The 27411-nt window shown below is 37.9% G+C and overlaps 1 protein-coding gene across 11 annotated transcripts in view; it reads left to right on the top strand.

Annotated features, from left to right (window-relative positions):
* The window catches only part of sema6bb (sema domain, transmembrane domain (TM), and cytoplasmic domain, (semaphorin) 6Bb), a 287153-nt gene that overhangs the window by 17914 nt on the left and 241828 nt on the right, over positions 1–27411 (top strand). For 3 of the 11 annotated variants that reach the window (XM_087264461.1, XM_087264460.1, XM_087264457.1), the window contains one exon: positions 2736–2812. The exons of 7 other annotated variants lie outside the window; for them this stretch is intronic. The gene's annotated coding sequence lies outside the window, so the exon portion shown is untranslated. Of the gene's footprint in view, positions 1–2044; positions 2813–27411 lie in introns of those variants that run through there. One more of the 11 variants, XR_015497758.1, reaches the window with a different exon arrangement.

The raw sequence follows: 27411 nt of genomic DNA, 5'->3' as shown, positions 1-27411 counted from the left end.
GGGAGTAAAATGCCTTGAGCACTTCCTGCTAATGTTAATATGAAAGATGATATAATATGACTTTTTAAAGCAGGGGTTAACCCATATTTTTAATTGTGCATTGCTTTCTGTTATGTTTTAAAGTTGAATGAAATTTTTATTGACCGTGGTTTCCTGCAAAAATGTATCAAATGAAAAAAAAAAATAGATCTGAACTTTACACAACTTTTGCAGGAAGGAAAGTTAAGATGTGTGAAGATGTGTAAAATAAAGGTATGAGAGTAGACCGTGCACTTATGTACTTTTTAGACGGTATGTGCACTTTAGGTGATAATGAATACCTAAAAAATAACAAAATGGACCATTTCAGTACAAACTTGTGCCTTTGAAAAGGGACCACCCCCTTAACCGCTCACATACCTTTCATTTCTGAAAGTTTGATTATGGGATTCAGACTAATAATAATCTTTCCTGTCTTGTAGAACTCATAATTACAACTTAAACTGAATTTTATTAGAGCTCTGACTTCTACCACATGAGTACCACCTGACCTGAACATCCATTATATCCACTATATGTTTATTATGTTTATAAATAGACATAAAAATAGAGCCATTTGATTGGCTGTTGCTTGTTGGCAGTTTGATAGGGTCAAACTGTGTAAGTTTACTTAATCTAATTTCACAATTCATTAAAAGTCTTTAAACATTACAATATAAATGCATTATTCTGATTTATTCTGAACAGCTTACATGTACTTGTATCTCAGCATTAGTGTAATTACTGGCTAATATTTTTATTAAAGATTGAGGACATTTGTATATAATTCAATAATACAATATTAATAATAGGGCGAAGCAGTGGCGCAGTAGGTAGTGCTGTCGCCTCAAAGCAAGAAGGTCGCTGGTTTGAGCCTCGGCTCAGTTTCTGTGTGGAGTTTGCATGTTCTCCCTGTGTTCGCGTGGGTTTCCTCCGGGTGCTCCGGTTTCCCCCACAGTCCAAAGACGTGGTACAGGTGAATTGGGTAGGCTAAATTGTCTGGAGTATGTGAATGTGTGTGTGGATGTTTCCCAGAGATGGGTTGTGGCTGGAAGGGCATCCACTGCGTAAGTTGGATAAGTTGGCGGTTCATTCCGCTGTGGCGACCCCAGATTAATAAAGGGACTAAGCCGACAAGAAAATGAATGAATGAATATTATTAATAATAATAATATAGGCTAATATATATATATATATATAATTCATAATTGGGGCAAGGCAGTGGCGCAGTAGGTAGTGCTGTCTCATCACAGCAAGAAGGTCGCTGGTTCGAACCTCGGCTCAGTTGGTGTTTCTGTGTGGAGTTTGCATGTTCTCCCTGCCTTCGCGTGGGTTTCCTCCGGGTGCTCCGGTTTCCCCCACAGTCCAAAGACATGTGGTACAGGTGAATTGGGTAGGCTAAATTGTCCGTAGTGTATGAGTGTGTGTGTAAATGTGTGTGTGGATGTTTCCCAGAAATGGGTTGCGGCTGGAAGGGCATTCACTGTGTAAAAACGTGCTGGATAAGTTGGCGGTTCATTACGCTGTGGCGACCCGGGATTAATAAAGGGACTAAGCCGACAAGAAAATGAATGAATGAATGAATGAATAATTCATAATTGATTTAGCATTATAAGTATTTTATAATAATCACTGCAACATTCTATAAAGAATAACTCATGCCTTACCATTTGCATAAAAAGTTTCTAGCCTTAAACTTTCTACAGAGAACATATAATCATAATATGTTCATAATCACTATTGCTTCGTTTCTATATTCAGAAATTCCATATTTATGTCCCCCCTTTGTAGTATAAGGATGCATTTATTTAGACGCTTAATAAGCTCTCTCTCTCACTCACTCTCACTCTCTCAAATTAAATTCACTTTCATTTCCACACGAAGGAGGACTAATCCACTCAGCCGGCTATCACTGATTTATTTCCTAACCCCAAATGATTAACAACAAATTAATTCCGCTCCAGTCCGCAGCTCTATTCTGCGTCAGGTTTTGGCATTGCCTTGCGTTTCAATAGCTGCGGGTGACAGACTTACAACAGCGCTGAGATGGCAAACGCGTGATCCCTCTCTCACAGACCAAACGCCGCGAGCTACACGCCGGGGACTGCTTGAAAATATTACATTTCTCCCGGACAAAAAGAGTTTCTTTTAACGGATCCCAGAGGCTGGACTCCCAAAAAAGCAAACATAGGAAGCAGAGACGCGCGCACCAACCAAACGGAACGTGCCTTTTTTTTGTCCACGCGTTAAGAAGCGCGTTCATTCTACTGGCGCAGCACTGAAGAAATAACTATTGTAGCGGTCGGGGATTGATAAAGCAACTGCTTCCAGCTCAGACAGACACGTTTTCATAAGGCACAGCTGGTTGCGCTGGCGGGTTACACATAAGGCTGTTTATCTCCGCTTATTCCAAACGACTTCTTGGATTCTGGATGGCTGTCGGGAGGGGGATACAGCAGCGGCTGCAGGACCCAGTCGGGAATGCCATTTGTTCGCGGGCAGCATAAACGAGCTTTGTCGCGAGGTGTTTTTTACTGTTGGACAGGTGTCGTTGGGTTTGCTGGAGCGGCGGGGTTAGTTGTTAGTTGTTGGGGGGTTTGGACACAGTTGTCTTAAGGATGTCAGATCAGGGATCGGATCTGCTCAGAGACAGGTGCGATAGAGAGGAGTAGATTTCACGCGGACCCCTCCTCTCTTCCCTTCTTCTCTCCTCTCAGTCATTCTGGATTATAGTCCCGAAGAGGAGACTCATTCACTGAGATCCAGGGCTCACCGTTTCCCGCGGCTCTTATCGGTAAGTGGGCTGCTGGTTTAACAAATGATACGCTTGTGTTCTGGATTGTAGTAGTTGTTTTTTTTTGCTCTCCATCTCATCTCAGTGTTGCGATGATGGGTTTGGTTCCGCACGCGCCCTGAATTGCGCCGTTTGTGCTCCAAGTACACGAGTCTTCTAATATTGCTCTTTATAAACGTGTTATGATTGTTGTTTTGTGAGAGATTCCGTTTGTGTAATTAAATAAATGTAATTCTCTTTATTCAGAGAGTTGGTCGTTATATTGGCTTGATCTTAATCAAAGCATTTCGGGTTGTGTTGAAGGTGATGGTAGATCAATTAAATAATTAAAATCTGCTCTCATTTTTTTAGCTTTATTTTGTCCTGAAGATATTTATAGTAATATCACTTGAATTCTTTTCTAGTTAAGTGTAGGATTTCAGACAGTTTTTAAAATCAAATTCAGCTCTTATTTCATTTACTTTTAAGCTCATGTTTATTGTTTTTTTTTTGTATTGCAAATGTTTATCTACCCCATTTGCTCTTAGGTCAACACACTTTAGTTAAGTGCATTTTTTCAGAACTGTTTGTACTTTCTCCACTCTTCAAACAGTTATCTTTTCAACTCGACACTGCAATTAATCTTAATGACGCTTTAATCAACCAAAACAGATGAACTCATTATATGCCATAACTAACATTCACACCCGTTAAAACAGTTTGTGTATTTTATTATTTCTTTTGTAATACAGAAAACAGGAGTGCTAATTGTAAAACAAGAGTTACAGCTCTTAATTGTTTGCATGTACTGCAGTACAAATGTTATGCATGGATTTTTGTAAATGGTAATTCCATCATAAAATATGTCTCTGATACTATAACATCCTCACCTTTTAGCAAACAGACTGACAACATTATGGAAACAAAACAGTGCATCGTTGTCACACTAAATGCTTTCTCTGTTAATACACCTACAAAATAATCTCTTGGCCTGGCAGATCTATTCCAGACAGGCATTTTCTCTGACATTTCAAAGATGAGCACTTTTGATTTGATGATAATGAAAATGAAATGGAAATTGAGCAAAAATGTTGTCAGCTAAAAGAAAATCGACGATGGTAGGTAGATTGTTCAACTGTTTTCTTTTTCTCTCTCTTTCTTTTTTTTCTTGGATATTTTGAATTCTTCAGATTACTGAATGTAGCTGTTTCTGAACATGCATAATTTAACAATTTTGAGAATATGTTGCTACATAGTTTTGCTAATGGTTGGCTGAGAGTGCAAAATAATCAATTTGAGTCATTGAAAGCATTAACAAAATGATCTGCTGTTTAGTCTACAGTCACTTTTATAGTGTTGACTGTCTGAAGACTTTAAAAACGGCATTGAGACGCATTTAAGTAAAACCAATTGTTTAAAAGTGCAAACAGTAGCTTTTGAATGGAAAGCTTTAAAACTTTGTGTCATTGCTCTGTCCTTTTTCACCATGTTCCTTCTGAACTGACATTTAGCAGCACTCTTAAAAATCAAGGTTTCAATTACAACCAAAAGGATTTTACAGTCAAGTTTCATAGCAGAACCTATTTAAGTTTCATAAAGAGCCTTTTTATTCTGTAGTTTTTTAGGAAATCATGTGATCTTGAAACCAGTGCACCTAGAAGAACCTACAATCAAACACCAAGAGCTATTTTAGGGTACAGTCACATGGCATTAAAACATGTTTTCCTTTGTTTTTTTTTAACTAAAGATTTTGTGTATACGGATGTTAATGTTGTCAAAACAATCCCCAAAATTATTGTCAAAATGGCTAAAAACATTGTATTCTGCATTTCTGTGATGACATATTACACAGTTCTGCAATCTGCCGTTGTTGTTTTGGATGTCAAGTTTTTGTGCATGCCTGTAAACTGTATTTGCGTGTGCATTACATCACAAAATGATTTTTACATTGCACATGGAGATGATAACAGCAGTGTTTTTAAACATTTGGCTTTGCAGACCCATAAAAAAAGCATTAAGGTGTTAATCAAAACAACACTTTCCATTTTTATTTGAAAACAGTTGTAAAACTGCCCCTTAGGTCTCCATAGTATAGCTCATAGCTCATATACAGCCCAGTACTGTTCTCAAGTCACCTTGAGCTGAGTGTGTTTGCTCTGGTATGGTTTAGTGTTTGTTTGTGTTAGTTTTGCTTTATCCAGGTGTTTGAACATACACCCATTCAGCAGCTGTTTGTATTCCATCACACTAAGGGGCACAGAACGCTTTTTTCCCCATTCCAATGTGCTACTTTTCCATTGTTTTTCTGTGTGAACTTGCTTGACAGACATGCATGACCGTCACACTCTGCTCACCTATTTTTTTCAGCGCCTTCCACATGAGCGCCATGTTTTTAAGATGGCATTCTAGGTTAAAAGAATAAGTTTTACTTGCAGCGCTACTCATAGGAGTGGACCAATCAGATGAACTCGAAGGCAGGACAAGCATTGCGAGATTCTGTTTACAGTAGCATGTTGACGTGACAACTTTTTATTTGACAGCAACATTGCAGAAAAGGCACTACTTTTAAACCATTCCTAAACATTGCGTCTTGAATTTTTTAGATGCAAAAACACATTCATTGGACGGTCCCTGAGTGGGTCGTGTTGTTTCATATTTTTCGCCGCCTTTTTTCAGTTCGAGGGAGAGTTTTCATTAATGGCTGGTTCATCGGCACGGTCCCTCTGCCGCCTTACTGTGAGACACGTTTTTTTTTTTTTGGTCATAGTCCCCGTTTCAAATTCAAATAGCCATTGCGCTGTCTTTTGTTATCCTTCAAGGTTTGTGGACTGGAAAAAGAGAAAGAAGTGAGTGAAATCCCTTGGGGTGAGCGCATTTTAAAAGAACCTGGGAGAAAGAGAGAGCAGATGAGAAAAAAGGTGAAAAGAGGATTTGCCAATGGAGACGATGTCTTTTAGTAAAAGAAAGGTAAGATGTGGGTAGAATAGCAGCCTGCTTTCTCAAGCAACAACTCTCAACTTTCTCACTGTCTACATGACTAAAGGTCTCGAGCTCAATAGCAGTCATTACAGTGGTTCAGTTTTTGAATCGTGAATTAGCTTATTATCATCCATCTTCTTTGTTTGGTTTCAGTCCAGCTAAAGCGTTCACATTTTTTCATTTCGACAGTCTCAGAGGCCCATGATTCATGGCCGAGGGTGGCATTTGTGTGAGCATGCCATTGACCTCTCAGAGCGCACATACAAAACCACTCATTACACACTGAATTATCATTAGCACACAGCACACAATGTGTGAAATGCACAGGAAGTGTACAAGTTGGAATAGATCAGTTTTAGATTTCCTGTTTTTTTTATCTGTCGTGCTGCACAGTTTGTTTTCATGAAATGAAGTCATCACTTACTGTAGGGCTGCACAATATATAGTTTCAACATCGACATCACAATGTGATCATTCGCAATAGTCACACACTCAATGTTGAGTCTGCAGTATCATTTATCATTTCACAAGAGTTTTTTGAGACTTGTGACCATGTGAGGGTTGGAAAAGCATTCAGGCCTAAGAAATTGTATCATGTGTAACTTTGACAAATTAATAATTATTGAATTGTTTAAAAAACGACTACGACTACGCAGTATTATTTTACGTTTGATTATTCAATTTCTGTATACCTAAATACAGTTAGACTCATCAGAAAACAATCAAACGCTTTTTATTTAATTGGTATCTTTTTTTTATTATTCAGTTTATCTACGCTTGTGGATTGATTCTTGAATTTTAAGAATATGTACTCTCCTATAGAATAATCCCAATTAATATTTAAATCCCAATTCATTCAGATTTGTTCAAAAAAGTTATTCAACTCATCTAGTGAAATTGTATTCATATCACAATATATACTGCAGACAGTGCTTCATTTGTTAATGAATAATTCCCAGAACATAACCAGGAAATAAAAGTTCCCATGACCGACGACCGCCACACAATTTCAGTTTTCCTGGAACGTAACAGCATTAAATTATGATAGCGCAAAATAGGAGCACCATATTTCTAAACAGTCTTTTATTATTTTTTTCCATATTATTATCATAGGTCAGTCATGGATAATAAAAACATGTAGCTACAAACATAAATCGTATGAACAATCACTATCCACTTCACTATTATGTACCAAGTGAAAAACAAATAATTAAATTATTCACTCAGTCTAATCTTCAAGAAGAGCCCCCAGTTAACTCTTCTGTCATGTTTTCTGGCTGACCTGACATCGCTTTGCTTCTGTCTCCCGCTATCTTGATCCATTCACCCCAGTTTTATCTTCTCAAGATCTTTTTTGATCAGGCTCATTATCAGATTTACATGTGGTTTAAAAAAAAAGCTAATATTCATGACTGCATTTTTACCATTTTTAAAATACAAATATTATTTAGGCAGGCCACTATGCCATTATTTATTTTCACTGCTCACTGCGCGCGAAACAACAATCATCAACCAATGAGAGTGACTGATAAAATAATTTCCAGAACGCAAAACACGAATATTTGACATTTTCCGCAACAGTGTATAGATTTTTCTAATATTGTATGGCCCTAGCTTATTGTATTTCCTTGCTGGGTCAATTAAATGATTAAATGTCCATGATATTTTAAAATAGTTTTACCAAAATTACATTGCTTCAGTTTGTTAATTCTCAAATTTATGCAGTGTCACAAAAAACAAATAGAAGAAAATTTGATTTCCCTACAATGCAAATAGGCGACATCGCAATCACATTTCATGTAAGTTTAACATAGATTTAAAAGTAACTAAACATTTTGACGTTGTTCATTAATTTTCCTTCAGCTCAGTCCCTTTATTCATCAGGAGTCGCCACAGCGAAATGAACCACCAACTATTCCAGCATATCCAGCATACATGTGTCGCCTGGACATTTTTCATCAATGTATTTTCATTCACTCAAGTTTAAATCCAGCTACTGCATAATTTAATGTACAAAAAGTACCTATTGTACAAAAAGTCACAGCCGTTAACCCACTTAGGTTTCGCTTTCTCACATTCTTAACGATTTCAATTCCGCCGATGCCGTTGTTTTATTCTACATCTTTAATGCATTCCACATCTTAAGCGATTGTTCAGCTAAGCCGCTTTAATCCTCAGCAAACACATAGCTAATTTATTACCAGCCATTCTTATGGTTGGGATGTGCAACTTTCCCCAACAACATGCATCAAGCTTGAGCAAGCCCCCTGCTGATTTTACTGCAGTATAATTTGTGTGATATTCTGAAATGTGATTGGAGGAAATTAAAAGAGGAGGAGGAAGGGAAATGCAGAGCGTGTTCCAGGTTTCTTGAATAGGTGCCCTGTTCAAGAGTGCCTTTTCCCCCAACAGCCGCACTTCACCCCTCAGAGCAAGTGTTGAGGCTGCTGTGCCGAGGGAACAGGTGCTGCGGGCACAGGGGGCACACGCGCGCACACACACATGCACGCTTACAGTTGCCCTTGGGGTTTTGTGTCACCTGCGACTGCTTAACCCGCCCCACAGATCCTTTTTGAGGGCTGTCTGTGGCCAGAGGGGCACTGTTCCCCTTGCACTCCCCAGCACAGGGCCTCCTTACTCCCTTGTCATTTCTGTCCTCTTTATTGGTCTTTTACTGTCATCCGGTTTCCTTCCCTTTTCTTTCTTTTCCTTTTGTCAGCTCTCGATTTCTCCATATCTCAAACCGTCCCTTCAGTCGTCCCGCCCTTTTTGGCCCGGCGCTCGCTCTTTCTTTCTCTCCCTGCGTCTTTCTGTCTCTCCCTCACTCTTGTCTTGATGTCAGACCCTTCCAGACAGAGTGCTTTCTCTCAGTGTGCTGTCAGGCTAAAGGACACTGCCCACTGGGACTCTGAAAGGAACAAATTGACCGGAACAATGTTCTCACTTAGCATGTAGAGCTCGCCGAAAGAGAAGGTGAGGAGCACGCTGGGCCCACAAGTGGAGATGCCCACCCAGCCTGGTCTTGCAATTCTCTGTTGTCCCCTACTTGTCTGTTGAAGTTTAGTGTTGGAGTCGCAGTTAGGGAGAAATAATGGCATTAACCAGTGACCTCTAAAAACCTCATTTCCCATGATCCTCCTGCCCCCGGAGTGTTAACCTCTCTGCTGACCTGCCATAAGGTGGTGCTGGAGGTCACGGCTCCTCCTATTAAAATGTAATAGAGCTTCTCTTCTATTCCCCCTCAGCTATCACCACTTCTCCCTGCAGTTTAATAATCACCCCATCTGAGATTTCTGAGCTGCCACATCTTTCATGTGGAGCCAAATGTGTGAATGCAGAATTGATTGGCAAAAAAGCTCATAATTAGGTGAAAGTGAGAATTGTTTTGTGTTACTTTTCAGGGTGTTTGCTTTTCTTCCTTATTTCTTTGTTTTCCTTTTTGTTCTTCTTTATTCTTTTCTTCTTATTCTCCATTTGGTATTTTTCCTCTTCCTCTTTAATTTTCTTTTCCTATTTCCAATTTTTCAATTTCTTAAATTTTACGTTGTCATTTTTATGGTATTTTCTGCCTTTTCATTTCATTTACTCTCTATCTTTTGTTTTCATTCGTATTTGTTTTTCTTTTCCTTGTCTTTGCTTACCTTTCACATTTTTTGCTTTCTTTCATTTTACTTGTACCTCATTTTCATTTCTCCTTTCATTTCCACTAATTTCCTTTGGTTTCTGCCTCTATTTCTTTTCTCTACATTTTCTTATATATTGTCTTTTTTATAATAATAAAAAAGTTTTTTGTTTTTATTTCCTTTTCCTTCATTTCTTCTTTTAAAATATATTTTACTTTACATGCTTTCAGCTTCATTCATTCATTCATTCATTTTCCTTCGGCTTAGTCCTTTTATACATCAGGGTCACCACAGTGGAATGAACCGCCAACTTATTTAGCAAATGTTTACACAGCGGACGCCCTTTCAGCCACAACCCAACACTGGGAAACACCCATACACTCTCTCATTCACACACATCCCCTATGACCAATTTAGATTTTTCAATTAAACTGTAGCGCGTTTCTTTGGACTGTGGTGGAAACCGGAGCACCCGGAGAAAACTCTTGTGAACACGGGGAGAACATGCAAAACTCTACACAGAAAATCCAACTGACCCAGTCTGGTCTCGAACCAGTAACCTTCTTGCTCTGAGGTATTCATGCTACCCACTACGCCACCATGACTCCCCTTCTCTTCACTTTAGATTTAGCTTTTTTTTATTCCCCTAATCCTTTAAAGTTTATGTTTTGCTAAGTTTTCCTTTATCAATTTTCTTTTACTGCTTCTTCCATTTACTTCTCACTTTACGTTTTTGTTTTAATTTCCTCCTCCTTCCTTTCTCTTTTTAAAATGTATTTTACTTTGCAGCTTTATTCGGTTATTCATTTATTCATTTTCCTTCGGCTTCGTCCTTTTATTCATCAAGGGTCGCCACAGCAGAATGAACTGCCAACTTATCCGGCAAATGTTTTACACAGCAGATGGCCTTCCAGCTGCAACCCAGTACTGGGAAACACCAATACACGAATACACCGCGGCCAATTTAATTATTTAGTTGACCTATAGTGCATGTCTTTTGAACTGTGGGGGAAACCAGAGAACCTGGAGGAAACCCACACAAACACGGGGAGAGCATGCAAACTCCTCACAGAAATGCCAACTAACCCAGCCGAGACCCGAACCAGCGACCTTCTTTCTGTGAGGTGACAATGCTAACCACTATGCCACCGGATCACCCTTTCAGCTTCATTTATTTTAATTCTTTTCCCTTCCTTCCCTATTCTTGACTTATTTATCTTATTTTTTTCCATCCTTTCCTCTTTCACCTTTTTACCTCTTTCTCATTTTCCCTTTATTTAAAAATGTCGGTTTCCTTTTAACTTAAATTTTTATTGTTGAATTTTTCTTTTTACTATTAATTGTGCATTTGCATATTCTTTTTCCTTTACCTTTCTCTTACCTTTTACCTGTTTTTCCTTTGTGTTTTTTTTCCTTTCTTACTTTGTTTTATCATTTATAATATATCTTTTGCTAAGCGACAAGGTGGCTCAGTGATTAGCACTGTCCCCTCACAGTAGGAAGGTTATTGGTTTGAGCCTCGGCTCGGTCAGTTGGCATTTGTCTAGTGAGTTTGCATGTTCTCCCCATGTTTGCGTGGGTTTTCTCCGAGTGCTCTGGTTTAAAAATATGCTCTATAGGCGAATTGAGTAAGTTAAATTGTCAGTGGTGTATGTGTGTGAATGAGAGTATATGGGTGTTACCCATTACTGGGTTGCAGCTGGAAGGGCATACACTGTATAAAACATATGCTGGATAAGTTGGCAGTTCATTTCGCTGTGGTGACCCCTGATTAATAAAGAGACTAAGCCAAAGGAAAATGAATGAATTACTTTTGCTACACTTTTATTTTCCTTATCTACATTGCTTTTTTTAATCCCATAACTCCCATTTCTTGCTTTCCTTTCATTTTCTTACCATTTTCTTCTCCCTGTTAGTTTAATTTTACCTTCTGTTTTATCCATTTTCCTTTGCTTTCGTCCAAGTCTTTACAGTTGTTGCATAAGCTACATAAATACCACCTCTACGCATAAACAGCAGGCAGGATATCAGAGAAAGGCAGAGTTTTGTGTTGCGGAGGGCTGTGTATGACTCTTTCAGAACAGAGAAGCCTGTGAAAAGAGACGCTGAATGCGATTCCAGGCCTTTCGGCTGAGAAGAACGAGGTGATGAGAAAAGATGGTGGGCGACAGGAGATTGTTAGCCTGCATGGGCGTGAATAAACAGAGCGAGTGTGTGTGTGTGAGAGAGAGAGAGACAGACAGAAGATGTGTGAAGCAGTGAGAAAGAGAGATTGTGTGTGTGTGAATGTGTTTCACCGCCAGTTTTGCGCATTCTCTGAGGGCCAGTCACATCTCCCTCACACAGTGACAGCAGAAAGATGTTAACGAGAGATGCTAACAAGAGACCCCAATGAGGATCTTGGAAAAAAGCACTGCCAGTCAGGGATGAAAGAGTTGGGAAGGTACTGGCACCCTTATTCACGCACAATAGGACCAGTTTATATCTGATATTAAGACCAGTCTCGCAAGTGCTTCAATGACATTGCTATTTACACTTGGTTTTTGATTTGCATCTTAAATATATCACCTCTGACCAACTGTGATCAGATTTCATGGGAGGGTTTCTAGTTTTGTGGTTGTTGGCACTTATTGTGTCATGCTAGCGTATTTCTGAATGATGATTAAAACTATTGCTTTCAAATATGAAAATAGAGTGAAGGAACAGATCCTGGATGTTCCTTATTTTTTATTTAATTCAGCTTATTTTAACATTCAACGACTGTTAAAAAAAGAGCACTTCCGTGAGGTAGCTTGAACAATCAAGTAGTAAATAACATTAATTTTTCACTTCTTGTAATCCTAAGTTTACATATCTCACAGTTTGCTATGGAACTGTTTTCATCATCAACTTTATAATACCTCCAGACCGCAGGCATACTTGGGTTGTTGCTAGATCAGATATGTTTGTGGACGGAAATTAACAAGATACATTTATATTATTAATCAAATTTCACATTAATTATATTTTATTAATGTCTACCCCAACCCTAAACCCAATCGTCACAGTACTGTAAAAATATTAATTATTTTTAAACAGTGTCACAAAAATTATGCTTTTCTTGATGTGCGTATCCACAGTGTATCCTATCTAGACTTTACCTTATACTTGCGCTGTCCGCTTCAAGCTGCTTCCGTGCTCTACTTTAGTTCATTTAACCAATAGCGCCTCTGCAACAGTGATGTCATGCCGCACATGTTGCTGTTTCAGTATGAAGTCAAGAAAGAGGTCTAACTCTGTGCCACCACATAACTATAGATGTCAAAAAATCATGAAAATATACGAGTCATGATCGATAGGTAACGTCCCATTCAGATCGAGTGTAAAACCTTGTAATTGGGCCCGATTTTTGGATCACGTGATTGAATCTGCACATCCCTATTTTAGACCTGCATTTATGTACTTCTAATTTGTTTTTATATTTATGGTTGCACTCATTTTAGCTTTTCAAGTCTAAAATCAACATTTTTGTTTGCCCATTTGCCATTAAATGTAGATTTTAATTCAAAACTTGATATTTAAATAAAAGTTGGGCTAATTAAAAACTTTGCAAGGGTTTCGTCACATTAGTGTAATTTAGATAACATTTCTTGGCAGTTGTCCATTGCCAGCATTGTATATCACATCCGAAAAAAGGAATTCAGTAGCTTTCTATTGGTCTGCGTGGTAAATTTGCATTCCAACTTTTGTATGGTGTATGGCCAGTCAGCATAATCTTAGTCTGTGTATGGTACATTTTGGCCTTGAAACCCAGCAGATTCTTAAAGAAATCCCTTGAATTTGCTAGTTGTTTCAGTGCAAGTGTAAATACTACTACACCGTGATTTTTAGGTATGGTTTATGTAAATTCAAGTTGACATTAGCTTTTCTTAATCTATTAATTTTTAATTAATAGAATTTTTGGTTATACTTTGCAACAAGGTTGTATTAGTTAATGTTAATTAACACATTTACTAACTTGGAAAAAAAAAAAACGCTGAACAATACATTTATACTATGTTAGTTAACGTTCGTTAATGATTGTTCATGTTAACTCATGGTGCATTAACTATTGTTAACAATTCTGAATTTGGATATTAATAATGCATTAGTAAATCTTTAACTTTAATTAATAAATGTTCATAATTAGCTTATTACGTAAATACATTAACTAATGAAACCTTATTGTAAAGTGTAATAGAATTTTTTGTTTAGTTTAGTACAACTCGTGCAGTTCCATGAATCACTGTTTTAGAGCACTATAATAACAGTTTGCAATATACAAATATAAAACGGCTGCTTATTTTTCCACTTCTGAATATGGTTTGAATGATCAGAGCACAAACATTTTGTTTTACACCCATGTTTAACTCTATACCTCTCACCCCGAGACACATCTTAAAGCCAGATGTCATAATAAACAGATTTACACACTCTGGTTTTGTTTTCTCTCTCTCTCTCTCTCTCTCTCTCTCTCTCTCTCTCTCTCTCTCTCTCTCTTGTCTTTTTCTCACCTCAAGCTGGATCAGTCTATCACTCTTGATCTCACATACACACACCAACACCCAAATCCTCACATTGTTGCTTGCTGTTTTTGGCTGACTCTGCTCTGCAGCTGGTGTGAGAACACAAGTCTCTCAGGTAGACGAGGAGTGTGTGTGTGTGTTTATGAGGAGGATAAAGCCATAGATGACTCACTGAGCCTCTGAGGACCCATTCCCACTTTTCTGTGCTAGAAACACCTGAGGATGTTCGTTTTACGGCCTCTTTTTGTCCCCACAGAGGTGCTTTTACCCAGAACACGACTCTATCTTTCCACTCTTCCGGAAGGTGTTGTTTGCACAGTGCGGCGTCTCTGTTAAATGTTTAACCATCTTTGTGTTTATAGACTTTTCCTTTTGCTCTAATTCTCTCTTTTCTGTCTCTGTCCGATGGGCTCATTCTCCGCTTCAGCGTAATTAACAGTGTACGGCATTCTGTGACCCACTGGATGCAATCATGCATGAGCGAGGGAGAGTCTGAACAAAGTAGCCCTGAAATGAATGTGGGGCTCAAGATGGGAAAGAGAGAAAGAAGGAAGAGGGCAAAGGACAGAGGGCAGGAAGAGAGATGCCAGCCAGTGAGGTAATCCTGAAAGCGGATGAGAAAAACAGGCAAGAGATGGGGCTCTGGAAGAGGGATTGTGGGCGTTTAATGGACGGGCGGGATGGTGGTGGCTTAAAAATGTTTAAATCAAGAATTCAGAGGAACCAATTATTGTATTGAAACCTCTGAGTTCCTGCACAAATGAGCTCACGGAGCAAAACTGAACTCATGCTGGGGAGTACATCTGCTGACTGATTACCTCTCTGTCTTTGGGTGATGACTCTCACCAAAATCTATCCCAGTCGTGTTTATATCCAAAACAACAGTAAGAATACACCAAGAAATTCTGTTTTGGCTTAAAAAAATTACGTGGATAAAATTTGTGACATTGCACATTTTTTATTGGAATTATTATTATTATTATTATTATTATTATTATTATTATTATTATTATTATTATTATTATTATTATTATTATTATTATCATCATCATCATTATTATTATTATTATTATTTGGTCTTCATTCATTTATTTGGATCACTTTATTTTACTGTACAATTGATGCTATTAACAAACCATTAACTAAGACTATTAGCTCCATAAACAATTAGCTTCTTATTAACAGTAAGCTACTAGATTGGTTTAGGTAGTGGGTATAGGATTAGGGTTGGACACTGAAAAACTTTTTAATTTTTAAGCAGCATTTCATCCAATTAATAATGTGTCTTTCATTTCAGTTTATTATTATTTGTTTTATTTTTCAAGTAATATATTTGAAGTTCAAAACATAGTTAAATATAAATGTTTTAGATTTAAGTGATCAACTAAGAAATATTTGTTTTGTCTATTGTAAAATTTTAAGGTTACTCGCACAGTAACGACCTGGCCCACAGCACTATATCCAGGTGCATCATGGGAGTTAATTTATCTGTTATATTAGTTAAAACACATGGGTTGTTTTGTTATAAACTTTGTGTGTTTACGTTTGAGTTGTTTTCTGTTATTTTAGCCCAATATTTCATTTATTTATAAAATCATCACCATCAACGAGGTTAGTCTGTAAAGGAAGCACCCCTATGGTATGGTCTTGTTAAGGGCTGTTCATGTTCAAAGCTCAGAATAACATGGCTGTCTGACAGTGCTATCCCCTACCTGCTTATTCTGCCAGACTGCTGACAACAGAGACACCCAGGGTTGGGCGGTGTATGGGAGACGAGTGTTCTCCTTGCTAATATGCTAACGGACTTAAAAAAATATATTGTTTAAGGCAAATAATTTGTTTCAAGTGGACAAATTTAGATGTGAAACCATTACCCTAATTTGTTTTAATTGGATGAATGAATCTTTTGTGGGAATTGATGTTTTGATTCAAACTAGCTTTTTGTTTAGAACATAAAGATAATTTAAATGAATTGACTTTCTTTAACAAGACGAATATGCTTTCTACCAGGTTATATAAAATTGGTCTCATTGAGGTAGACAATATTAAGGCAAATTATTTCTTCTTGGGTCAAGTGATAAAATTTAGATGTGAACCATTACCCTAAATTGTTTTAATTGAATGATTGAAAGTTTTTTTTTTTTCAGTGTTGAAAAACATCTTTATGAATTCTAATAAACAGTTAATGTCTTAATAATAGGCAAACATGAGCCAATTGTTAATATTGTGAATTGTTACTTAAAATAAAGAGTTTCTGATTTTCTAAAAAAATGGATATCACTGCTGTAATAAAGGATATTTAAATGTTGTTGCAAATTAAATTACATTAATACAGTGCTTTGTGCATCATAAAACAATCAGTACATTTACACACAAAGGACATGCATATATATCTATGTGGTGGTTCTATTTTAAATTCTACATACAATGTACACATTGCTTAATATATTTAAAATTAGATTTATATAAATCTCAAAAACCTCTTTGAATGACTTGAAGTCAAAAAGGTTTTGAAATACACAAGACATGAGGTTGTGTAATGACCCTTTTTCATATTTGAAGTGAACTAGTTTTTCACATTGCAGTAGCTGTATATAAACATATAACAATAAATGGTTTTCCATTATGGTATGGACCTGTGATTCAAATAAACGACGTTCTTGAAAGTCTTCTGTAGATTTGTCCTTTTCTCTCTATCTCTCTATCTCTCTTTGAGTCTGCACATTCAATAAAGCTTTATTGTCACGACTACTGCGATACAGTAGAATGTAGACCTATTCATGACTTTAACTACAGACATAATAATGTACCGGATAGTAGATAGTACTTGCAGATAGTAAATTCGCAATGATTGGAACTTATGGCAGATGAAAGAGAACACTTAATATTGAACCAGAGATAAAAAGATATCACTCTTGTGCTGAAGAGACCAGTTTGTCTCTCTGTGTGTGCGCGTGTGTGTGTGTGTGTGTGTGTGTGTGTGTGTGTGGCAGAGGCCATCTGGAGGCAACAGGTCTAGTGTCAGCGGGCAGTTGCTGTAACACAGTCTGCTGCTCTCTTGGGATGATGTCAGACACACACACTCTCACACACACACATAGACACCATACGAATCAATCTGGCGTTCAGCTGAAACGCCCTGACAAAAAGCCAAAAATCTTTGATGTTGAGTGTCCTCGCTTGTTAAGAGCACTTCTCCGCACTGGGAAAACACGCAGCAATTTTGGGCTTGCGATCGTAAACAGAAGAGAGGGAAAATGGGAAGAGAGGGCTCTCATCTCTTTGATTAGGGATTACAATTCTTGGTTTTGGATGACAATTTGCTAATGTATTTCCAATCAATTGCAGCACATTCACAGTGATGGATTTTGCTCTAGTGGAGAGGAATAATGCTAATCAGATGCTGGAGCCCCCTGTGCATGTGTGTGTGGTGGCATATTTGTATTTGTATGTAAATGTTTTTCACCCTAGTGTGCTCGTAAGGACCTGAATGGATTTGTGTTGGAATCGTTTAGCGAGACAGGAGCCTGACTGCTCACCCCTCTGTCAGGCTTCTGCGTTTCCTCTCCTCTCAAATCCCCCATGTGAATATTCATACCCCCTTTCAAGCCTTTTAATAACTTGTTTTTGTGGTCAGCATCAGAAAAGGCTGGAATTTTTGTGTCAGTTTGAATAGAAGATGAGAGAGAGAGAGACAGATTTTCTGAGAGAAGCTGTGAAGCTTAGCTTAGCTGTTAGCATTGCTAACTCTAATTTCTGCAGGAAAAATCCTGCAAACATTTATTCGGTTTTGTCATTTTGTCAACACATTTTAGTTTTAAAACGCATAAGTTTTGCTACGGTGACACCTTCCATCCACATTATCCCAGAGTTTTCAAGCCCCGAAAATGGAGCGTTCTGGAAATGCTGAAGAGGATGTTTTGATTTTATAACGCTGATACTCTGTCTCACATACCAGCCAACATTTGTCTCTGAAAATCACAAATGTATGGGGGGTGAGATGTCTGAGTAACACTGTTGAGAACCGAGTTAGAAACTGTAACTGTACTATGGAGCAGGTATCGGGTGGCCGCTGCGATCAGATACAAAACCAAAGTTGGCAACCCAAGGGTGTTACAGACTGTACCAACAAGCAATACGAGGACTGGGGAGGGGTGGGGGTGAAATTCCGGAAGATTTCCAGGAGAAATAACAAAACGGGAGGGTGCAGGGAGATGGGTCTGATGGGGAAAATAGAGGCGTGGCTGCTGATTGGGGCTTTTTCTTAATATCAAGTAGCCTACACAAATTCAGACATGCATCCTTTCCTTGTAAGTTCAGACTTCGCAAGTTTATAATGAACTCCCAAGGACACGTCGGGTAAATCTTAAATGTAACGGCAGTGTACTTTTATAACGTCATTCACCCTGGCGTTCATGACATAAAGCAATGTCTCTTTTTTTATATATATTAACAATTTAAACATAACAGACACCAAAAGATATTGAGGCATCATGTAGGCTACATATTTATATGACCGTCATATTCACTGTATGCAAATTTATGACAAAACCGAGCCTAATAACGGCCTCCTTTCATTTTCATTGAAAAATATGAAACATTAGCTCTTGTCAGCATTTGTTCGTTTGGCAGTATGTGCTTAATACCAGGCTATATATGCACACAATAAAGGTCATCAGATGAAATACATGGTGAAATATGTAATAGACGTTTATTTTGCTGAGTATAATAATCAGTAAGCTATAATTTTAGTAATTAAAAATAATTTTAAAAGTATAAAGTATAATAAGTTTATGCAACTTTAGGAAGTAAAGACACGCAATCGGTCAAACGTGCAGAATAAGTGTACGTGGGCAAAAAATTAATAGGTAGCCAAAAATAAACTAATATTTGGGCTTTGTCAAGACACGTTACCTGAGAGCAAGTAGGCTAATAGATTCAAAAACCGACTCATTAAATATAAGGCAGATTCGGGATAGACTGGCTGACGTTCGGCTGCTCTCAGCCGGGCAGGTGTGGTCGGAGCTTCCGCTGTCTGCCTGGAGCAGTTTTCAGCGCATTCCATAATCTCTCTTCAACCTATCTCTGGGAATCATCCACGCACACTCCTTCACACTCATACACTAATAAACTAATAAACTAGGACAATTAGCCTACCCAATTCACCTGTCCTGCATGTCTTTGGAAACATGTTTTTGAAACCCACGCGAACACAGGGAGAACATGCAAACTCCACACAGAAACGCCAACTGACCCAGCCGAGGCTCGAACCAGCAACTTTCTTGCTGTGAGGCAACAGCACTAGGTTCGGTGCCACTGCGTTGCCCGTGGGGAAAATGTGAGTTGGTTAATCATTTTTGTGACACAATAAATACAACAGTGTCAACATCATGAGACTTTTCTCAGAATTTTCTCTATTTTTGCTGAACTTTTCCTTTAACAAGTTTTAAGTGATCTATAAATGCTTCATATTTTGTTCCAGTCCATTATCTTAAAGAGCAGAATTGTTTTCCATCCCTATTCTCTGCACTTACAGACCTTTGGCATAAGAGAGCCTTGTGTCCCGGGCAGGGCCTGGCAATCATGTGACACCCTCTTTCCCTTTGTGCCGCAGGGACATCTCTCTATCTCACACACACACATAATCACAGAAATGCTTGTTTATGCTTTGCTTGCAGCATAACCTTTAAACAATTATCTACTAGCTCAGTATAAATAGCTCAGCATGTCACCCCTGCTTTATTTCAGCCTCTGCCGCCGCCGCTGTCCTAAAAGAAACTTGATACGGCCAGTGTAAACTCGAGAAATGCTCAGGCGGAGACCGTCGTCCCTGAGAATGCTCTGCTCTGTCCTCCTGCCCCCTGTCTGTCATTATTCGGGGATCTGAGAGAGGTTACATGAAGCACAACATTGGGCCGCCACATTAGTGGTTGTCGACATGCGGCTTCTCTTTGCACCAAGGGAGCCGTGAGGGCTGGTATGGAAATACTGAGCAAATTGGCTTGGATGTTTAGACCTCTCCAGATCACGCTAGAAGTATGTTGTGGTAAACAATCTCCAGCACTTTTTTTAATGGCAGGTTTATTGATGAATCTCAGTATGAGGGAGTTTAATTGGATAGCCGCGGGGTCGGTTGCACAAATTCTCCAACACGGGAGAGCTCTGGCTGTGCCAAATGTTAAAGATGGCACTTGGGTTTTTAAGGCCTTTGCTTTTCTTTCTCACGCAGGCTTGTTTAGGGATGATTTCACCTGCTTTGTTTCTCATGCTTGTTTTTGGTACAGAATGTGGTTGACAACAAGCTGGCTTTGAAGCCTGGTGTTCGTTACGGAGGATCAGCTTGGGGCTTGATGAGTCAGATTTTTCTTGCCTTTTAGGAGATACAACACAACGGACAGCTGGGTCAGTTGTTCGTTTTCACAATCACTCTCGCGTTGTCCCCTCTTAGCGTTTCTCACCGGTCCGTCAAAGGTAAACATTAAACGCTGCGATGTTTAGTTCTATAAACAGACTGTGAGCTAAACCTAACAAACGCTTGGAAGTCAGATTTGTCAGCGGACGTCAGACATGCAACACGCAGGCATAATAAACCCCCGCTACTGAACTCAAAAAGCACACAGGCGGGAGATGAAAGAGTAATTACTGTGTTGCGTCAAAGAAAAAACACTGGAATTCCCAACTGCGAGAATTAATCGAGCCGAAAATTGTGATGAAAGCAAAAGATTGTGCTGCAGATTGTATGGCTAGGGACAGTTCGTGGAATGTCTGATGCATATTCCATGTAATGGGAAGTGGAAACTCTGCCTCAAGTCAAGGCTGATTTGATCTGAATCTGGATCTGGATCTGGATTATGGTTTAAGGTGGAGTTGATTTCATTTGGGTTTACACAGACTGCCTTTGAGGTTGAAAATGTATTAATTATTTTTTTAAAGATGTCTCATATGCTCACCAAGCTTGCATTTATTTGATTAAAACCCATAGAAACCTTGATATTGTGCAGTTTTTAAATTCTTTGTCAGCTGTTATTATTTGATTTTACATTAATATTCATTTAAAACAAACCATACCCAAACCTAATAAGTTTAATTGACAAATAATAGGAATAAATGTTTTGTTGGGTTTGACTTATGACCCTCGATGGAAATATGTCTAACATTAGTAACATTGAGATGACCAAAAGGATAAACTAATGGTAAAGGTGGCAAGAGAAACCCAGAACAACAAATTTAGCAAAAGATTTATTGCTCACACAAACCATATATTTACAATATGTAGAAACAATTATTATATGCTAATAAATTTGTAAAACCAAGACAAATAGGAGAGGGAACTGAAAGTTTTACTAGAAAGTTTAAGAAAAAAATATAACAAAATATTCCCATAATCTCCTCCCAATCTTGTAAATAAGAAAATAACTATTTGAAAAGAAAGTCTTCATTAACTAAAAAACAAAAATACAAATTAGCGCACTTCGCTAACTAGAGTCAAAGTCACTTTAAGACAAGTCATTTCACTCAGCGGCCAACTTTGAAACGCCTCTTGGGCAGTATGCTCAGGCATTCTGTCTGAATGGGGAAACATCAAATTCTCCAAAGTTGCTTGCCAACTTGCGATTATATTTTATATTAGGAATAAAATTAAACTACAACTGTCTCTTTAGTTTCATTTCTAAACGTTGAATCACACAAAATCTGCAGAAACTTATGTCTGGTCCGAGCCCCTCACTTAGAGTATTGTCAGTCTATAACGATCGATGATTGGTCCCTGTACTAGAAGGCATCTAGTGTATTTTTAAATCTTTGCTAGTGTCTAAACATCAAACAGCCTGCGGGCAAGGTTTGTATGTCACATGACTTATACAGTTCCAGGTCTTCCGTGTCAATAGGTCATTGCAAGTTTTGAATGGAGCATTAACAGGCTAAAATGTGCGAGACACAGGACATCTGCTTTGAACTTGGATATTACAAATAACAGAACTTTAACAACATATAGTTTCAACAGATCTACCCAAAGTCAGCATTAGTATCAGGATAAAAACAATCGGACACCACAAAACAGACAACACGCCAAACGTCAAGCAGCAGCTGATTTCTTTCCTTTGCCACTTTAGTTTCAAAGGTCTCTGTGCCGATCATGATTGGCAGAGAGAATAGTAGTCATCACAGAGTTGATTATGATTGGCAGTCTAGCCAGCCAATAGTGCTCCAAATGTAGTCGGTACCTAAATGTAATAGTTATAGGTCAGTGAGAAAGAGAGAGAGAGAGAGAGACAGAAAGAACATACACTCACAAAATGCAGTGTAGGGTTGGTAACAGACTGTTATTGCATTTCTAGGTTGGCGTAACTATATCTTAGTACCAATTTCCTTTAGGTTTTTTGTTCACTCAACAAATTTAAGTTCTACTCAAAAGATTTATAGAACTCGTACATTCATTCATTTTCTTTTCGGCTCAATCCCTTCATTAATCAGGGCTCGCCACAGCAGAATGAACCGCCAACTAATCCAGCATATGTTTTACACAGCGGATGCCCTTCCAGCCGCAACACAACACTGGAAAACACCCACACACTCTTGCACACACTCACATGCATACGGCCAATTTAGTTTATTTAATTCACCTATTGCGCATGTCTTTGGACTGTGGGGGAAGTGGAAACCCGCTCGAACCAGCGACCTTCTTGCTGTAAGGCAGTTGTGCTACCCACTGCGCCACCATGCTGCCTTTGTTATAGAACTGTTACAGAAAATTAACAATCCTAGGTTGACAACTAAATATGTTTTGTCACTTACAACATATTTTCTTTTAATTCAGTAAAACTTTTTATTGAACTGATAATTAAGACGCCATAATATTTAGAGAAAGCAACATTTACTGTCTAAAAAATGACATTCTTCATCAATAAACGATAACTCCTGAATCTTTTTGAATGAGTCATTAATTTGGCACTGCTAAACCCTGGAGATGTAAACGTGCCATTTATTAGCTCTTTGTCATCGTCGTCAGAAGCAAAACTGAAAATCATTGATTGCTTTTACAAAACAGCTCAGACTTTAGCTAAGCTCAAGAGAGTAAGAGATGAGAGAAAGAGAAAGTGTTTGTGTCTGTTTGGAGACGAGTCTTCTGCATCAGCAGCAGCAGCGGGTGTGTTGTGGCACTGCCCCATTTGCCTGTCAGATTGAAAGCGGCAGCCTCTGAAAAAGGGAACGGTTGAGCAAGGCCTCAGCATCTCTGCAGGCAGCTGTCGCGTGGAGTCCTTCATTAATATAATAACTCAGCGCTATGTTTCTTCTCAGCTTTTCTCTCCTCTCACCCTCAAATGAGCCGTTAAAAACTGAGAAGTGTTCAGACTTTAACCTGGAGGAGCTTTACGCAATGCGTTGCTGACCTTTTAAGTTTGCACCTATTCTGAGCGCTTTCAATTCATTCTATTTCTTTAGGCTCATTCTTTCATTCTTTGTGTTTTTTTTCCTATTCTTGTGCTATATCATAAGAACAAAGTGGAAAATGTAAAGTAGGGCTATATGGATTTAGGAATATATCACAATATTTTTAGTTTTTTATTATTTTTATATATATATATATAGTTTACTATATATATATATATATTTATATATATATATATATATATATATATATATATATATATATATATATATATATATATATATATATATATTTATATATATATTTTTATAATTCTACTTCTGTACACACTGCTAATCAAGCTTTTCAGGATCATATAAAATAACCAAGCAGATGTGCTGAAGAAGATTGAAGATAAAACTTGCAGGACAAAAGTTCAAAACCTTGAAAATTGGCACCCTTTACACAGTGATACTGGTAAATATCTGAATTATTTCCAGAACGACTTTACTGGTCATTTAAAAAAAGCGCTGATAACACAGGGAAAGACGTTCCAGAAATTTTTCTGGAAAAGACGATTCACTCCAAAATACTGGTAAATTTTGACATTATTAGCCAGAAATGGCCTCTAAACTGCTGCGCTTGTATTAGTAAACATAGAAGGGCTCAGGCTTTTGTTGATTTAGACACTTTTATTTAAAGCTTTAGCATTCATGCAGCTGCTTTGTCTCAAAAACATCCAAAGGCAGAAGCGCAAACTGCAGCTAAACGTTTTCACAATTGACAACATTACAAATTCTAAAAATGGATTAGTATTGTGAACAACTTTGATGAAAACATATGGAGGTTCTAATCATGAACATACTCTTTCCGGCAATTTTCCTTCTGCATTCACGCAGAGCAGCATTCTGGCAAATTATTGGTAATGTTACAACTTCTTTTTTAGGAAAATTGGTAAAAACAAATTAACCATTTTTTTTTCTAAAAAGGCCCATTTATATACAATCCCTTTTCTGGAAAATCACACTGTATGTGTGAAAGGGGCTAATGTGTTGATCGCACATTGTAATGCTTTCATTCATACTGGACTCTAGAGGGTGGCGTTGTGCACAAACTCCACATATAGATTACTAAAAAAAGAGACATCTGCTATCACTGCTGCAGAGCAAAGACAATAAAGATGATAGAAACGATTAAAAGAAGTACATCAAACATGAATGCAATAAGCAAATCATTGTGTAATAACCAAATCTCGATTATTTCTCTTCATGCCATTCTGGGTTTTAATTAGCATAAACTACATTTCTAAAGCAATGCTAATTGACCAAGGCTTTATCACTGTATATCACAAATCAGGGGTTCTCAAACTCAATCTTGTAGCTTCAGTGTTCTGCAGATTTAGCTCCAACTTGTCTCAACACAGCTGTAAGGGTAGCTGCTCCCCATATGGCACACTATACACTATGCACTAATACACTATGTACTTATGCACTTACACACTCAACAGCATAGTATATGAATGTAGTGTCGTCCCAAGTGGAGCACTAATGTTTTTTTACTAAATGGTAAATCAAACCGTTTCCCTAATGAAGTTTGACAGTTGCTAAATTAGTGAAGCAAAAGACCAAACTATCAAATAATACCTGCCTTGAGTATAACCGCATTCACCATCAGGAGGCATAATCATCACTTTCATCGGAGAATACTGCTTTCACAATCCAAAATAAATAAAGTAATCTAACATCAGGGCCCGAAAGCTCAGGGGCCTCATGTACGAAGACTTGCGTGGAAATCTTACTAAAACATTGCGTACGCACAAAGCTGTAAATGTGCGTACGCAGAAAAAAATTCAGATGTATGAAACACTGCGTACGCCGAATCTCACGCATATTCTTTTGTACATCCGAATGAACGTGAAACTGAGCGCAACATGCACGAGCACAAAACCCCTCCCTGCCTCCTCCCCCGTATGAATATGCTAATGACTATGCTAATGGCAAAACCCAACGAAAAAGCAATGGCAAAAGCAAGCAAAAAGAGAAACTTTGAACAGAATGTGAATTGGAGGTGCTGCTTTCGGAGGTAGATCGGAGAAAAGCGGTGTTATTTGCAAGTTTGTTTTTCGGAATTAACAACAAAAGAAAAAAAAATAGAGTGGGAGATGTGATCATGTTTTGACACGTTCGAGCATGAACTCGGCTCGAATCCAGCGTCAGATGAACTCTATCTTCTTTTTTTCCCCCCGCTACATATCATATTTTGCCAACTATTTATCACGAGAAAGACTAGTAGGAATCATTAATAAGTTTGTGCATCATATTTTATTTGCACATTTATTGAATGGAAATGTTTCTGATTCACGCATGCAAATTCATCTTCAGATAGTGTCTTTATAGGAATGTGCGTGCAGTAGATAGCTCAGATTACATTGGGAAAACAGGCGACTGCTGCAAATTGTGCTTTAATGTTTAGCTGGTCAACTGTATGGTATGGAAATCTTACATACCTACTAGATGAACCCGTCTCATACAGCTGCCATTGCAAGGATCAGACACTTTGTAGAGAAGAATTTAACACAACTGCCTCTAGGAGTCGCCAATGGAAATAAAACAGACACGCACAAAAAATGTGCGTACGCCTGCCAAAAGCTGCCGTGAACCTGCGCACATTCCCACGTTCAGTTCATTGTTAGTAAATCCAAACGTGAGCGATTCTGAGCGTGAAACCTTGTGTACGCAATGTTTTTGTGCGTACGCAGCGTTGATACATGAGGCCCCTGATCTTTACGCTTCCTAAGCAAAGCTGTGACTATTGAGTGCATGAAGTGTCCAGCATTCCACACTTCATTTTACCGGCTGAATGAGTGTATCATCCAGGTAATTAAAGTGCATTTATTATTTGTATAATTTTCAGTGTGAATGCACTACTTACAATATTTTCACTATTTTTACTAGTAAATGGTGTAGAATAGTGCATAAGTATGCAAATTGGGATGCACCTGATATTTCTAGAAAACCTAGTAAGAGCTTGATTAGCTAGCCCAGGTGGATCTGATTGGAGTTGGAGATAAAATCTGCCGAACACCGGTCCTCCAGGACAGAGATAGCATGATTTCTTCAACATTCTGTGATTTACTAAACCACCTCTGGTCACAAAAAAGATTGATCTCAAACATCCGACTGTGGATCACAAATGTAAAACTGTATTGCACATGTGCTAGTGTAATAAATCATTGCACAGACTAATTGTGGGTATTATCATTCACATTTTTACCTGTATTAACTGTAGTATATAACCCATTTCTTATGCAAAGCTTGAGCTCAAACTCATGTGACCCTGCAGGTATGTGTGTGTGTGTGTGTATTTGTGCATGCTGGTCTCTGGAGTCTTTGTGAGGCACATTTGCAGGCCGCTCTCATATTTTAACAGGTTAATTAGAGGATATGTGTTAATGATCCGAGGTTTTGATTAGACAAGCCCCTCTGCGTTTGTACCCTGTAGGGGCTGCATGCTTATGACAGATTGCAATTGTGGATTATTTCTGTTGACATTATAATTGTGGTTATTACATTTGATTAATAAAAATTTCTTTTTAAAGAAGTGTGATGTTGTTAGTTGAACAAATATATCATCCTGGGACATTAATTGGATAATGTTTAATCACTTTTTAGAGATTATCAGCATACAATTCAGTTTCAGAATGTTCTAATCAGCTTTGTTCATGAATGCAACAGGAATTATTGCTTTATGTACTAGATGTACTAGTGTAAAATTATTTAATAAATTACTTGTATAATATGTAGAAGGTTCAATATGTCATAGGCACAAAAATGTCAAATTAAAACATTGTAATACAGTGTCATAAACATATGTATATTTATTATATAATATTATACATCTTTATAATAAATATTTTAATTATATGTTCGTTTTCTTTTTATCATTGGGAATAGTCATGTTAATTAACAGCTTAATGTAATTTCCACATTTTATTTTAACAATTAGTTAAAGTCATATGTAGGGTACCTCCATGCCTTATTATTTATGTAGGAAGTGCACTATAAAACAAGCTAAGTACAGAGTTCATGAATGAATTTATTGCTCTTT

This window comes from Danio rerio, chromosome 8 (assembly GCF_052040795.2).
Source record: "Danio rerio strain M-AB ecotype USA chromosome 8, GRCz13ab, whole genome shotgun sequence".
Lineage (NCBI taxonomy): Eukaryota > Metazoa > Chordata > Actinopteri > Cypriniformes > Danionidae > Danio > Danio rerio.
The sequence above is the reverse complement of the archived record's forward strand: the minus strand, read 5'-3'. Positions and strand labels throughout refer to the sequence as shown.